The sequence below is a fragment of the Leptonychotes weddellii genome, chromosome 6, assembly GCF_054177405.1.
Source record: "Leptonychotes weddellii isolate Sample4059 chromosome 6, ASM5417740v2, whole genome shotgun sequence".
Classification (NCBI taxonomy): domain Eukaryota; kingdom Metazoa; phylum Chordata; class Mammalia; order Carnivora; family Phocidae; genus Leptonychotes; species Leptonychotes weddellii.
This window is the reverse complement of record NC_138374.1, coordinates 62,816,927-62,832,383: the sequence shown is the minus strand read 5'-3', so window position 1 is coordinate 62,832,383 and position 15,457 is coordinate 62,816,927. Positions and strand designations below refer to the sequence as shown.

Sequence of the window (15,457 nt, the reverse complement as noted above, 5' to 3'; positions counted from 1 at the left end):
CATGGTGGGAACAGTGGGAACGCACATGTGGAATCCTGCCTGGAGAATTCCAGCCCGCTGGGTGGAGGTTGGATCTTTTGAAAGGAGGTGAGTTTGAGTGTCATGCTAACATGGAGAGCAGAGAACGGACCCAGCCACTGGAGATGCTAGGAAGAGAAGAGCAGAGGGTGTCCAAGATGCGCTGGTACCCATTCTACCTCTGATTCCAGAAGCAACTCTAGCTTCATGCTGCTAATGTCTGTTGTCCGCACCTTCCCTTGCCAGGCGGATGGGAGTCCGTGCAACTAATAACTTTTCAGGAAACAGTTCACCACAAAATTAATCCTATATGATGAGCATTGAATAGTATTTTATAAGTAAGTGTTCACGGCCACACACAAAGACTAGTTCATGCATTAACAATGAAGATAGATAGGTGGTGGGTCCACTTACTGACCCTGAAAATTCAGCTGACCAAACAGCAGTGCCTTTAACTCATGCTCAATAGGACAAGAACCAGTCTTCCAGGGGTTGACACAATTCATTGGTCTTGGCTCGGCTCGGGTCCTAACCCAGAAAGAAAACGAGTCTGCTCTCAAATATCCATGTTAGAGCAGGGAAGCAGTGATGCGGATAATTGAATGCATTGTTTCATATTTGATTTGATTTATATTTAATTTACTTAATTTATGCTGTATTACTTTTTGCAGTAGATTTACCTTCCTAATTATGTTTTGCTCAGGCTAATATTAACATTAGTTGCATCCCTGGGGTATACACAGAATGAAAGCAACAGGGGGGGCAGAAGGATATGAATAATCTACATACCAAGCTAGTGGTTTTCAAGCTATTTTTAGTAGCAGAACTCTTTCAGACAAATTGTACATAGAACTGCAATCCATATATAAAATCCATAACAAGGGGATCAATTCTGGTTAAGGGTGGGTGTCTGGCATGGGGTACAAACAATGTCACACTGACCCCACCCACTTAGTGCCCCACCATCCCCCTGTGGCCCATGAACCAAGATTCCAGGAGCAAGAATTCAAATTAAAAACCACTGAATTAGGTAAGTTAAATGTTTAAAAAAAAAAAGAGTTACACGCACTTCAATGATTAAAACTAATCCCCATGTTTCTTTTAAGCTTGTGTATTTTTTTAAAACGTACCTTTTTTTAAGATTTTATTAATTTATTTGTCAGAGAGAGAGAGAAAGCACAACCAGGGGGAGCAGGAGACAGAGGAAGAAGCAAACTCCCTGCTGAGCAGGGAGCCCGATGTGGAACTCGATCCCAGGACCCTGGAATCATGACCTGAGCTGAAGGCAGACGCTTAATGACTGAGCTACCCAGGCGCCCCGGCCTTCTTCTATAATCTTTATGTACATGAGCATTTTAAATTCTCACAACTCTGTGCAGTAGGTACTATAATATCTACCTTTTCAGACAAGAAAGCTCAGTCAACGAGAGATTTAAGTAACTGTCCCAGGGTTAACCAGCTGGTAAGGGGGTAAATGATGACCCAGGCAGTCCAGCCGTCTGTTCTCCTAACCACTAACCGGTACTGCCTCTCCTGGAAGCCAAGTCCTTGTTCAAAACATGCTCTCACTGTCCAGCCTGACTTCTAGAATCCTATTTTAGAATTATGTTAAATTTACCGTACAATTGCTATCATTATTTGTAAACGCACATTATTCCTTACTCACAAACTGGTGTTTAAATCATATGACCAAAATGCACCTTCAACAAATAAAGCCTTAGAAAAATCAAGACTGTCGACAAGAACGTGCAGCAGAGAAAGCACATCAGGGGCAGATGGGCCGGGAGCTGGTGGTGGCAAAATAACTCGAGGGCAAAGGGGTCACTTCTGAGTTGATTGTGTCCCTCTCACCCCGGTTCATTATGTTGGTGTCCTCATCGTGGGACCTTATTCAGAGACAGGGTCTTTCCAGAGGCAATCAGATTAAAGCAAGGGCACGAGGGTGAACCTTAATGCAACATGCCTGGTGTCCTCATGGAAAGGGAAAATTCAGATACAGACACACACACGCACAGAGGGAAGAACCACGTGGGGACACAGGGAGAAGACAGCCAGGAAGAGGGGCCTCGGGAGAGACTAAAGCTGCCGACACCTTGCTCTTAGACTTCTAGCTTCCAGAACTGTGAGACAGTAGATTTCTGTTACTGAAGCTGCCCAGTCTGTGCTACCTCGTTATGCTGCCCAAGCAACCTAACCCATGGGGGGTTTTCAATTTTCAACTCAAATTAACACGCAATTAATCATATGTGTTATTAAGATCCTACATGCTGGTACTCCGGGGTCCAACAAAAAAAGAGTCACTTCTCCATAGCAGCAGGTGGACAACAGGCAACTTGACAGCTCTTTTGTTTGCTCCAGACTAACAGACGGTTCCATTTGCAACTCACCCAAGTGGCAGAGTGAGAGAGGCCACAACAGATATGTGCAGAATGCGAATGTTCTTACTGGTAGCGTGGGAGCTAAGGATTTGAGGGGCAGCTATAAGAAAAGTTTATATAAAGGGACTCCTGGGTGGCTTCATCAGTTAAGCATCCGACTCTTGATTTCGGCTCAGGTCATGATCTCAGGGTCTTAAGATCAAGCCCCGCGTTGGACTCTGTGCTCAGCGTAGAGTCTGCTTGAGATTCTCTCCCTCTCCCTCTGTCCCTCCCCTGCTCATGCTAAATAAATACATACATACATACATACATAAAATCTTTTTAAAAAAAAAGAAAAGTTTACCTAAGAATGTCTTTGATTAAAAAAAAAAAATGATTATGGGACCACTGGGTCAGTATAGGAGCTCACAAATGCCCGAGCTTCAGGTTGGGAATGAAAAGCTCTCTTAAATACTCCTGCAGTATCATGAGAATGCTACCACTGGTGTCAAAAACATCACTAATAAAAAATTCAGCTTGGGGAGGGACCAATTGCTTTTCAGCACTAACGAGAAGGGAAGATGGGATGAAGTCAGTCACGGTAACGAATCTAAATAGCACAAGCCAAGACTGGTCAAGGGCCAGAAGGAGACGTATGCAGGACACTATTAGCCAGGTAATTCGGGTTTGATGACTTGGGGTGAGAAACAGTTCTAAGGGAGAACAGGCCAACCAGAGAACCACTCTGGCCCACGGACACTGTCCTCTGAAATGCTAACAAAGGCCTGTGAGCTGGTCCCCTGCTTTGTCCTCACCACTGCTCGGCTCAGATTTGGCTCCAGGACACCCAGGGAAAGCCAAGGACCAGTGCGGCCCACCTTCCATCACGTCTCTGACCGCCTCTCCCACAAGGCCCTCCTTCACTGGCTCTGCCCTGCCTTAGAGGCCTCCTGACAGTGCCCCCAGTCTGCCTTGAGGGACACAGGCCCTCTGAGCCCGGATGCTCCCTCTGACCCCGAGACATGTGCCGGGCCAGCCCCCCCACCCCCCTTCAAGTTCTTGCTCTAATCTTACCCTCTCAGGGAGCCCAGCCTGACGACTCCATTTAAAACTGCAAATTCACATCCTCTCCTGTTCTTCCCCCACAGCATTCACTTCCTACTAACCTACTATGTGATCTACTTCCTTATTATATTTATTGTTTCTTTCTGCCTCTCCCCGCCCCCCACCCCCAGTAGACAGAAAGCTGTCAGGGGCAATGATCTTTCATGGAAAAGTTCCTGGCACATAATGGGTACTTATTAATATTTGCTTAGTGAGTGCTGCTCACCATCTTGTCTTCTTCCTAAAGAATACAGTAGTCTCTGCCTTATTTATGATTCACTTTCAATGGTTTCAGTTACCTGCAATCAACCAGTCTGGAAGCAGATGATGTTCCAAGCTATTGTCAGAAGGTCAATAGTTGCCTAACACTATGTCATGTGCCTACGTCATTCACCTCACTTCATCTCATCATGTGGGCATTTATCATTTCTCATCATCGCAAGATGCACGAGTATAGTACTATAAGATTTTTTGAGAGAGAGACCACATTCATGTAATTTTTATCATAATACATTGTTATAATTGATCTATTTTATTATTAGTTATTGTTGTTAATCTCTTATTGTGCCTAATTTATAACTTAAACTTTATCATAGGTATGTATGTATAGGAAAAAACACAGTATACATGGGACTCGGTACTACCCATGATCTCAGGCATCCCCTGGGGGTCTTGGAACATATCCCTGTGGATAAGAGGGACCTGCTCTAGGTGGAACTTTATATGAGGAAGAAGAGATTAAAAACCTAGAGTCTACTCAGTAAGATCTTCACTCCTCTTCCTAAATCCCATGTCTTAGAACTCTGGCTCTCTTTGACTTATGTCTTTTGGATGGTTTCTCTTCATAGACTATGTATAGGCTGAATTTTATTCCCCCAAAATTCACATCTTAGAGTCCTAACCACCCTGTACCCTGCATTTCAGAATGTGACCTGATTTGCAAAAAGGGTCATTGCAAATGTAGTTAGTTGAGAAGAGCCTGTTAGGGTTGGCCCTACTCCAATATAACTGGTATCCTTATAAAAAGGAGAAATTTGGATTCAGAAACACACAGAGAAGGAAGACAGTGGGAAGAGGCTCAGGGGGAAGAATGTCACCTATAAGCCAAGGAGAGAGACTTGGAACAGATCCTTCCCTCAAGGTCTTCAGAAGGACCAGCCCTGCCCATAACTTGATCTTAGACACTTAAACACAATAAATGTCTATGTTTAGGCCACCCACCTACAGTACTTTGTTATGGCAGTCCTAACAAACTAATGCAGACTGGCATGAGGAGGGAGACATGTGGAGAGCTAGAAGGTCAGAAGTAAGGACCAGGACTGTGTACAGGGCACCCACAGGTCTCAGCCTGGAGCCTGTCTCTAGCCAGTGCAAATGAGTCCTCTCTGCTGCCAAACTGCCTAGGCCAGAGGGTCACTCTGTAAAATTCAGAGTGGGTGGCTCAGTTGGTTAAGCGACTGCCTTCGGCTCAGGTCATGATCCTGGAGTCCTGGGATCGAGTCCCACGTCGGGCTCCCTGCTCGGCGGGGAGTCTGCTTCTCCCTCTGACCCTCCTCCCTCTCATGCTCTCTGTCTCTCATTGTCTCTCTCGCAAATAAATACAATCTTGAAAAAAAAAAAAAAAGAGTATCTTGCTAATCTTCCTCAATAACCTATCGCTGCATTAGGTATCTATTCATTTAAAGAACCCCACACCCCAATCAAATAGGAACCAACCACTGTTCACTCCCTATTTCTCCAGACTTAGGGAAGCATACCTCAAAAGCCTTATAAGAAACTTAAATCTGTACCTTCTTTTAGTAATACTTTCAATACTTCCCATAGATCCATGCATCAGAGGGCCCTGACCTGATCCTCTATACTCTTGAAATGAAGCATCCACAAGACCAGAGATACATGCCCATCCAGATCTAGGCCAGGCCTTCCCTAAGAGCCATGAGACTGCTGCCTGCCAGGACTCTTCTCCAAGTATTCCTCTCGAGGGTGGAACACACCGCAGTGGACATACCTGTAGGCCCAAGCACCGGTTGAGCAGTGGCTACTTTGAAGATGTGGATGTTTCTTGGACATGCAGGCCAGGTGTCCACATGTAAAGCCCATCAGAATCCCAGGGCAGGAAGGACAGATGCCAGGAGGGGAAGACAAGGTCAAGCAGGCATCCCATTGGTCCTCTTCTGAGCCACAGATGTCAGGTGGGCCTGAGCTGACTCCTTTGTGTTCGTGTCCTAGAGAAACTCCCTCTCACTTTATGTGGCCTTCCTTTGTTCTTTATGCTTCCTTCTGCCACCACCACCCTTGGCACCAGCCCTGGCCCAGCACGTTAGACCATGCCCAGGACGCCAGCCACACACGTGCCCCGAAGACGAGCCTTTGAAGAACAAACTGTGTCCCTACTCTCATCTGACCTTTGCCGAATACAATATTAATGACTCTGAGAATTCCATCCACAACCCCCCTAACTCTCTGCAAGACTTTGAGCAAGTCACTTCTCTCTGGAGCTCTATTTCCTTACCCACAAAGTGAGGCAGTTGAGCCAAGTTATTTCTAAGAAACTTTCAATCCTACCATCCAAAGTTCTTTTACTCTTCTGCCATTCAAGATTCTCTTACCAATATTATTTTACCTGCAGAGAGCTAGAGTGGCTAAAAGACATAGAGGTTATATAAAGTGCCAGATGATGTTGGTGACAGAGGCAGAAATAGAGGCCAGACGTCTCTCATTTTTCTAAGCAAGGCACAATTTTTCAGTCCTCAGAACAGAGTTGTGCAGAAGGTCTGCTGTCTATTGGCAGGGGCCTGTCCATCTCCTGCCTGTGTATACGTGGCCTGATGCTGAAGTCCTATTTCAGCAAAAATCTCTGGTAAAGGAGGAGGAATATCAATTTCATCTCCAAACAGTCTTCTCCCTGCCCCTCTGTCTCTCCCCCCATTTGTAGTTTCATCCCGTGTCTTGTTTCGTAAAAATAAGTTTAAGAATGAGAAATTGTTACTGAAGCAAGATAGAAATGACATAAAGAGCAAAATGACAGCCACCTTGGTACAGGCATGACTTGGGTCTTGAATTAAAAAAAAAAAAAATACACGAATCCATTGACATTAACACCCTTGCCAATTACTGCTCGGGCCTCTAACCTTCTGTCAGGGGCAAGTGGTTAAAAGATGGCAGCAAAAACAGCTTTAGGAAATGCAGGATTTTATCTACTTGGCCTTTTTCCTTCTTTGGACCCTTCTCGCCTCACAGATGATAATGTCACATGTCACCGGTGGGACATGCACGGGGCCCAGACAACAAAAATGCCAAGAATTCCTCCAGATTTCAGATGATCTCGAGAAGGCAAGATAGGGCACATATAGTCATCAGGAGCAAGCCATTCTATACGGCTGTAAAAGCTATCAGCCTCGTTACCTGAGACATTTCCTCTTGGGGAAGCCTGCATAGTGCAGTGGGGAGAGATCTGTATCAAGAGCCCGGAGCTCTGGCACCCTGTGACCATCCTCACCCCCTCTGGCCCAGCACATAATCTCTGTCCTGCTCGGTGGCGGGACAGGAACATGACACAGAGTCTGCTCATGTGACCGACACTCACATTCATCCTGGGGATCTTGGGCACAGTGAAGTATTGAAAGGTTTTTAATAAAGCATTCATACAAATAACCATGACTACATCAGAGTAAGAAAGTAGTTTTGAGTAATCTGACAGAAATCAAGCACATGGGTTTTTAACTAGGGTAAATATAGGTGATGTTTCCCTCTCTGCCCCAAGCAAAAGAGATTAAATAAAAGAAATCAAGAAAAATAGGCCAGAGAAATACTCAGACTTTCAGCCCTTTGATCCATTTTGTACGACTATAAATTCTTCTTAATGAAATCCATCTATGTAGCTTGTGTAAGTACTCCCAAAGGGGAGAGTGGAAAGAGAACAAGTGAGAGCGCACGAGGATTTCCGGCTTCCTAGGAAAGACTTCCTGTGGTCGGGGCGCTAATGTGGAAGTGTGGAGCAGAGGAAACGAGTGCTAGTACTGAATGTACCGGATGTGCGGTCTTCCAAATTTGCTGATATGGGTAAGATAGAGCGCCCATGCATGCACACACACCCCGCCCGCTCTTGCCAGTTCCCACCCCCACTGGGAGACTGCCTGACATCATGGAGTCGCAGCTTACCTCTGAGGCCAGTTCCATTAAAAATCACAGCTTTATTTTCAACTGATTAACTTGGTATTTGGCTTGCCCAAATACTCCAAGTGTTAACTCAAGCAGATCTTTCAGTGCTTCTCAAACCATCTTCTACAAACTGTAACTGTAATTCATATGCCAGAAGCATTTTCACTTGCAGGCATTTGTCTGTAAGGGATCTTAAGCTGTCTGATGAAGAGGAAATGAGAGTAAGAGTCAAAAATATCAATAGCCTTACGTTCAGATCATAAGTACTCTGCTCTCCACCCCTTCCTCTCAAGTTGTTCAGTGATACCTAGTCACACACAATGAGAAAATAAATTCCTGGCCTCTTTTTTTTTGAAGACTGGTAACCAAGTGGGCTCCACATTTTCAATATTATCGTAACCCAAATGTATTTAAACATTCAAAAAGATTTCAATTCTGGGCTATAGAGCTTTTCTCCACCAAACTCCTGTGAGTCTAATCCTTAAAACACTACAATTTGATCCAAGGGGAAAATGAGGCTGCCTCTGGGTTTACTCGGGTAAGTGATCCAAAGGCAACTTCAGATTTCCGTGTCAATCACCGTCCCTTAATTCTGACTATTTAATAATAAGTCATGTCCCATTGCCCCAGAATTTTTTAAAGAACTACCCTGAACTGCTTGTATTTCCTCTTAATACTAATATTTTTAAATGTATGTTGTTTTCCTAAATTTATAAACATGTATGCTTTCTATAACTATGAAGTTTGCCCAAAAGGTTACACTTGCTGCTTTGGGTTTATGATGTTTTCTGAGTTATCTTTAATTATTTACTATCTGGCTAAGAATAAGCATATGCACAGCAAAAGTCTGCACAAACAGTTTAAACCTTACATTTCTCTCAGGCTCTTTCAAAACCTGCTGACAAAGCAACAGTTCAGTTGGATTCCTGAAAGTGGAAAATATTATATATTTCATTTCCTAAAATGTTTCAGTGAGTAAACTAAAGATTTACACATTTTACTGGATAAAGACTGCAAAAATAGACCAAAGCTGAACAAAATGAATGAACAGCAGGAAAAAAATCTAGTTGCCTACACAAATAACTGAATAAAAAATCAAACACTAACATCAATACAACTCAAAGAGGAAGCTGAAGAAATTTGCCCAAAAGGATGCACAAAGTAGTAATGATATGGCAGCCAAGATGAACATCTTAAGAAAAATGTCCCCAATGTATAGGGCACAGGGCCGCCCCTGCAAGCATCTATGTAGAAACCTAACGGTTCTGGTCCAGGTCATCCCAGCAGCCTAGGAATCAGCACAGGATGGATTATTAATCACCTCTTACCAGCTTGGGACAGAAGTGCTCTTAACTAACTAAATTCCCACCGAGCAACGAGCTTGCAATTCCAACCTGGGGATATTCGCTGCAGTCACTTGAAAAGGTTATGTGTGAGCGGAACTGAATTGCCTTTCACTGGAAGAGCTTTCAACCTCTGGCTCAAGGTCTGAAGAACAGTCTAGTGGCATTAAATTAACATCAAAGAGTTAGAGCAGGTAACAGTAACATACAACCTACAAACAGGGAAACATTCTTGGGATCCGTCAGGAACAAGAGAATTTGGTGAAAAGGAATAGAAGATTGTAGAAGACACCCAAATGATGAAGAAGTTAGGTCCAGAACAGTTCTCAAGGTGATAATTATGGAAAATAAAAAAATTGAAATTGACCAGAGGAAGAACTTTGAAAATAGGCCACATGCATCCACATACGCTGAGAGATCACTTGCAATCGCAATATTAGGAGAACTGGCTGCAATCAGTTTAAGATGATTATCTCCCATCTTGAAGAATCCCTGGGGCTCTAGTTGAAAATAGTTCATCTGATCCCTAAATTATAAAAAAGGAATGGATCAGTCTACAAATTATAAGCCTCCCAAGAAGAATCTACCTAAATAATCACAGACCCAGGTTGGAAACTCCTTGAAGGAAACAAAGCACAGAGAACTTGTAGAAAATCATAGTAAATTCAATGTAGTACAAAATGACTTTTTTTTTTTTAATCTGGAAGGAAGAGGAGATTCCTCCCCTGATCTTCTCAAATACACTCAACACAGAAGCCTGTCTTCTTGGGGTGAGTGGCAACTGTACCCACCCAGGGGGGGTGGTAGTTTCAAATCCCTTCCTTCTCCTCCAAGCTGTGGTTGGGATACTTTTATCGTTGACTATAATGATTATCTTCCAAAGGAAACTGGAGGATACAGCAGTGAGCTGCATTCCAAACTCTGAACAGTAGCTACCGTGTGGGCTTCAGTTCTGGCCCGCGTCTAGTGACACGCAAGTCATTAGCATTGTCTTGCTGAGAAAAGACAGAACTTGAGCACCATGCCCCGAGGCTGGTCACGGTCTGCCCAGGGAACTTGGACAGGGAACTCACCTGAGGGCTATCAGGAACAGAATGAGCATGTTTTCAAGCACTGTCTTTTAAAACTGATTTCACAAAATCTGAAAGTGCGAAGTGTTCTAGATCCAGAAGGAACCTGCAACATCATCTGGTTCAAACCTTCATTTTATAAACCAGACTTCCAGTTCCCATAGCACAAGGCCTGGCTTCCTTGCCATCTCCCCTTCCTCCTACATCCTTTCTTCAGAACTGCCAGCAGACCTCTCCGACCCGAAGCACCTGGCTGCCTGTGTTTAGAGACCTGTTTGCTCTGATCCCTCTCAGGTGACCCCAAGTGATCTGTGGAGCACTGAGACAACCGTTGCTGGCCTGGAATGACACCCATTCCCTTTTGCTTGGACCCACAGACCCATGCCCTGACTAGCTGGACTTCTTTCCATTGCCTGCCTGGGCACTGGGTTCGAAGCCCTGGTCTCTCCTGGGCTGTCAGCATTAACCATATCTCTCCCCCCGACCCCCATGTCAAAGATCGGCCGAAGATGTCAGAACACTGCTGCTGTGTGACTTGGGGCCCTCAGCAGCCTCATCTGCAAAATGGACATAAAACCAATATACTGTCCAGGATACCTTATAGGGTTATGGTGATCAAAAATTAGCATTTGGTAAATAATGGCAATGTTAAAATTAATATGTGGTTATGAATACAAATCTCAGGAAGAAAGCAAGCCATGATAAATGTGAGATTTGGGAGGCGCACCTGCAGAGCGGTCCCAAACACCAAGGACATGCCTAACAAAGAGCACCGCCTAACACGAGGTTAGGCGAGGACACATCAGTCTTGCTTCGCTCACATGCCACCATCTCAACACATTGACTTTCTGGGCAAATACTGTCTGCCTCTGCGATTCCTGGGAAAGGCAAGGCGTATGCAGAAAAGTCAGAATCTCCTGAACAGTGGTTCCAGCAAGCACAGAGCCGCTCCGCCAGGTGATTTCTGCTGGATTAGTCCCATAAAGCCACTGCTCCTGACAGACCTACCAGGTCAAAGACAAAGGCAGAGAAGGAAGAAAAACAAAGACCAGAAGGAAAGATGAAAGAACACAATCACACAAATGGAGAAAGGCTGGGAGACCGGAGGGGTGTCCTAAAGTGTCTGCATCACCCCACTTTGGGCCACCTCGTGCAATCAGCCCGCACACAGGGACACACAACTGCCTCTCCACACACACGCTGAGGATCCCACATGCTCCTCCCGGACATGGAGGCCTGTTTCCCAGTCCAGGCCCTGCTGTGTTCACTGTGCCTCCTCACTCTCATAAGATACGGATCTTGATTTTGCTCCAGTCAATTGTGAACTGCTGAATTTCATTATTTCAACTCTGTCTTGAAAGGAGCCCTGGTATCGGCCTGGGTTGCTCCCTGTGGACTGAAGACATCTGTGACGGGCATGCCTGGGCTCCCGAACAGTCCATCGCCCTCACTGGGGAGCCCCGAGCGGTACGAGCAGGGAGGAGGGAGCAGCCCTGGCCGGGGGGCCACCTACTGCCCCATGCTGCTCAGTCACGCTGACCGAGGTCCCGCACGCACCCACCAGGGTCCAGCCAGCCTCCCTGTAAGCAGGGCTTGAGTCAGCTTCACGGTTTGCGCCGATGGTTTGTAAAGCGATGTGACACGTTTCTTCCAAATGCACAACAAGAAACAATTCATCCGCGAGCTGCCAGAGCACATTTCACATGAAGCATGAAAGATTCCAGGAGCTGAGGAATGAAGAGCCCAACCACAGGCTAATACGAGCCAGTCACAGGCATCTAAAGAGTGTTAGGAAGTACCCGTCCACAGCCCTCAGCTCTGTTGTTAGGACTGGGATTATTCCTATCTCACTTCACAGCTGGCCACATGCTGCTGGACGGGGTCACAGCCCGGCTCTTCCCTGGTGTGCAAGGCACACACACAGACCAACAGAGGCTGGGGGAGCTGAGCTAACGGCACCAGACAGAGATGAGCTGCAAGTCACCACCCTCCTCAATTTATGCCAAGTAAGTAGACGGAAACTCACACCCCACATGCAGGGATGTGGCCCAAGGAAAACCCCGGAACCTGTCACATCCTTCCTCTTGGTGTCCCATCCTTCTCCCCACCCCTCACACCCAATCCCATTACTGATTATCAGAGTGGAGTCAGTATGGGATGGAATGAGAAGGATGGGTTAATGTGGAGGGAGAATCAAGCTCACTGGAAAAAAACCATCCATCCAGACCTCTCCCATTAAAGGAAAATTTGCAAGAGGAAACAAGGAGTTTGCTATAAGGCTGAAGGGTTGGAATCCCAGAGATAAAGGAAATTCAAATGAACATATCTTTCCAGTGGCCCCTGTCCTTTCTACATCCCTGATCTGTCAGCTTCCACACTGTGGAGTTCCTGATTCCCCAGGGGCTTAAAAATGGTCTCTTGGTCATTGGAAAAAAACCATCTCTGTTGGCTCTATCAAGAGGCAGCTATGAGATCTCTGAGCAGGCAGCTCTTCATTCCATCCTGCTAAGATAATTGATCCAAAACACGAACATCAGAAAATTCAAACTGCTGCTTTGGTTTCTATTATAATGTCCAAATAAAAAGCCATTGGTTCTCTCATCCCCAGTGTACAACCTTCCACCTCCAGCCCCTCTCTAACACCTACCAGATAGATTCCCAATGAGCTATGGTCAGAAATGATGGCACCATGTAAGCACAGACAGTCTCCACCAGTGTTCTGCTCAGAAATGCCAAGTGCTATTAGGAAGTTCCTTTTTAAGCTGTATAGTTTATCCAGGGAAAGAGGCATATCCTTCCCTTTGAACTTGAACATTACCAAGTTGGGTAAATCAGAAACAGCTTCTCCCCAGACAACACCCTGAGTTTATAGCTGGCCTCTATGAAGAATCTTTATGGGTGATAATAATAATTGTGATGTTGAGTGGTCTGTTTCTCCACATATTTGTAACAATACCAGTCTCTACAACCTCCCTTCAAAAGACTTCAAGATTTGCCTGTTACACAGTTTGTCAGGATCTCTCTAGCTGGCCTAAGAAGAAACTATTCTCGTAAACAACAAAGACGTTTGTCAACAAAGCTACTGGGTGCCTATAAGATCCAGTCTTCTGGCTGGGGCACCTGCAAGATATGCCCCCAAGTCAACACCTTCTAAAAGAAAACCAGTATCCCATAGGAAACAACTAAGTTAACAAGATCGTGTACAGTTAGTTAAAAACACTAGAGCAAGCAATTTCTGACCTATCGAGCTATAGGACTCCACATTTGACTCCTTTCAGGCACTCTATTTCTGGGAGTCCATGCTGCAGCCCGTCAGCTTGGAAAAGGTGTGTCTTCCTTCTTAATGGAAAGCCCACATAATAACAATGATTTTTCCAGTTAATAATTTATGGTCAGGAACAGCATGGAGCCTCACCTCCCTAGTGTGGAAGAAAGGAAGTTGATCTGTCGAAACCTGCACCTACATGCCCCAAACTGCCCTAAGGCAGGGAGGTGCCCGCCTGCCTCACTAAGTAAATAAATCAGATGCCAAGGGTCACCTGTTGCGGGGTCACCCAGATTAGGAGATGTCCCAGGGTGGTCACTCTCCCAGCAACACAAAATTCCCCTCAGTGTTGGCAGTGCTCTGCTCACGATCAACATCCCAGGCTGAGAATTTGGGCAGAATAACAGACTGGAAATGATAGGATCCAAGTTCATGCGCCCTGCTCTATCGGCCTACCACACTGCGGAGATCCTTGTTTTAGACTAAGAGAAACAACCTCCTGGGATCTCTGGAAAGAAACGACCTTTTATGAGTTCAGACCCAAAGGCAGCTATGGATATATATGAGAAGGCCTCTTAGTAGCTGCTTCGCCAGGAAAACCTCCTGAGTTTTTGTTTCCTCATCTGTAAAATGCGAACAAGGAGACCAGCCCGCCTGCGGTCCCGAGCTGGTGTGTGAGAAAGTGCGCACTCCACAACCTGGCATCTCTATAGAATACAGGGCACACCTGCAGGGATACTGCTCAGGAATTCCACTCAAAACCCAGAGGCTTTGTTAAACACTGCAGTGGATTCTAAGTTAAGCATGCCCTAGCTTTTTCCCCGCAAAGAGCCATCACCTTGTGTGAGAGATGAGAGGCGTGTAACAAACCTCTGTGTGGTGAAAAGCAGAGGGAAAAATAAGTAGGACACATCTGGATGGTAGGATGAAAAAGGGATCATTTTAAGCCTCAGATGTAAATATATGTATTTGTAATAAATTCACATGTATGTTTCATCTTATATATTACACAAAATGCATGCAGAAAAAGACAATGCATGTTATACGTGCATATGTATAATGACATATGACAAAGTATACGATACATTTCAGATGCACCTCTACCTCCATATGTGTATATGCGTGTGTGTGTGTGTACACACTCAGCTCTAGAGCTACTTCCACAGAAGTACACAGGAAGCAGGAGTGGGAGAAAGACAAGGAATAAGGTGGCGCAGGAGAGCACAAGTCATATTCAACGGTCAGTTTCCTCTGGCTGAAATTCGGCAACAATCCAAATCTCTTGTCCTTCTCCCATGGGCATGAGCCATGGGGTTAGATTTCTGAAGGGAAATATTAGGGCTGGAGGGGGATAGGAGGAAGTCCTAAGCACCTCCCTAGCACAGCACCCGTGGCTTGCTTTCCTTGGTTGGATAGGGTGTGCTCTGTGGCTAAGAGAGGACATTATTCACTAAATAGTCTAAGACACATCAGCACAGGCAATTTGAAGGCCTTCAGGAGACTGGAATCCCATGATAAAAATGACAAGCAGTAAGCAGAATGAAGTGCTTACTACCATCCACGCACGGTTATGAGAGCTTTGTATGTATTAACCGTTGATCCACATAACGGCCCCATTATCACATCCCCTCCCCCAAATAATAAGTGGTTCCCAGCTGTTACGTGGTTGAGTGAGGCTTCACCCCCAGAGAATTGGATGGCAGAGCCCACATTTGCAACCACTACAGGTCGTAAATTTTTTTTTTTTTTAAAGATTTTATTTATTTATGTGACAGAGAGAGACAGCGAGAACAGGAACACAAGCAGGGGGAGCAGAGGAGAGGGAGAAGCAGGCTCCCCGCGGAGCAGGGAGCCCGATGCGGGACTCGATCCCAGGACCCTGGGATCATGACCTGAGCCGAAGGCAGACGCTCAACGACTGAGCCACCCAGGCGCCCTACAGGTCGTAAATTTTATGGATTATTGTCTTCAGCATAATAACTAACTGAGCAGAACAGGAATCCCTCCCGCAGTTCTTACCATAGTCCTTACTACCCATCTGTGTGTTCACCCGGGCACTACTCAGCTTGTTAGCTAACATGCGTACGTGTGACTTCTGTCTTTCACCAAAGTAAGACCATGATCTCCCAGAGAGCAAGA

General features: G+C 45.4%; 1 protein-coding gene across 1 annotated transcript in view; it reads right to left on the bottom strand.

The window, feature by feature from the left end:
* The window catches only part of DISC1 (DISC1 scaffold protein), a 143,735-nt gene that overhangs the window by 20,757 nt on the left and 107,521 nt on the right, over positions 1-15,457 (bottom strand). The window lies entirely within an intron of this gene.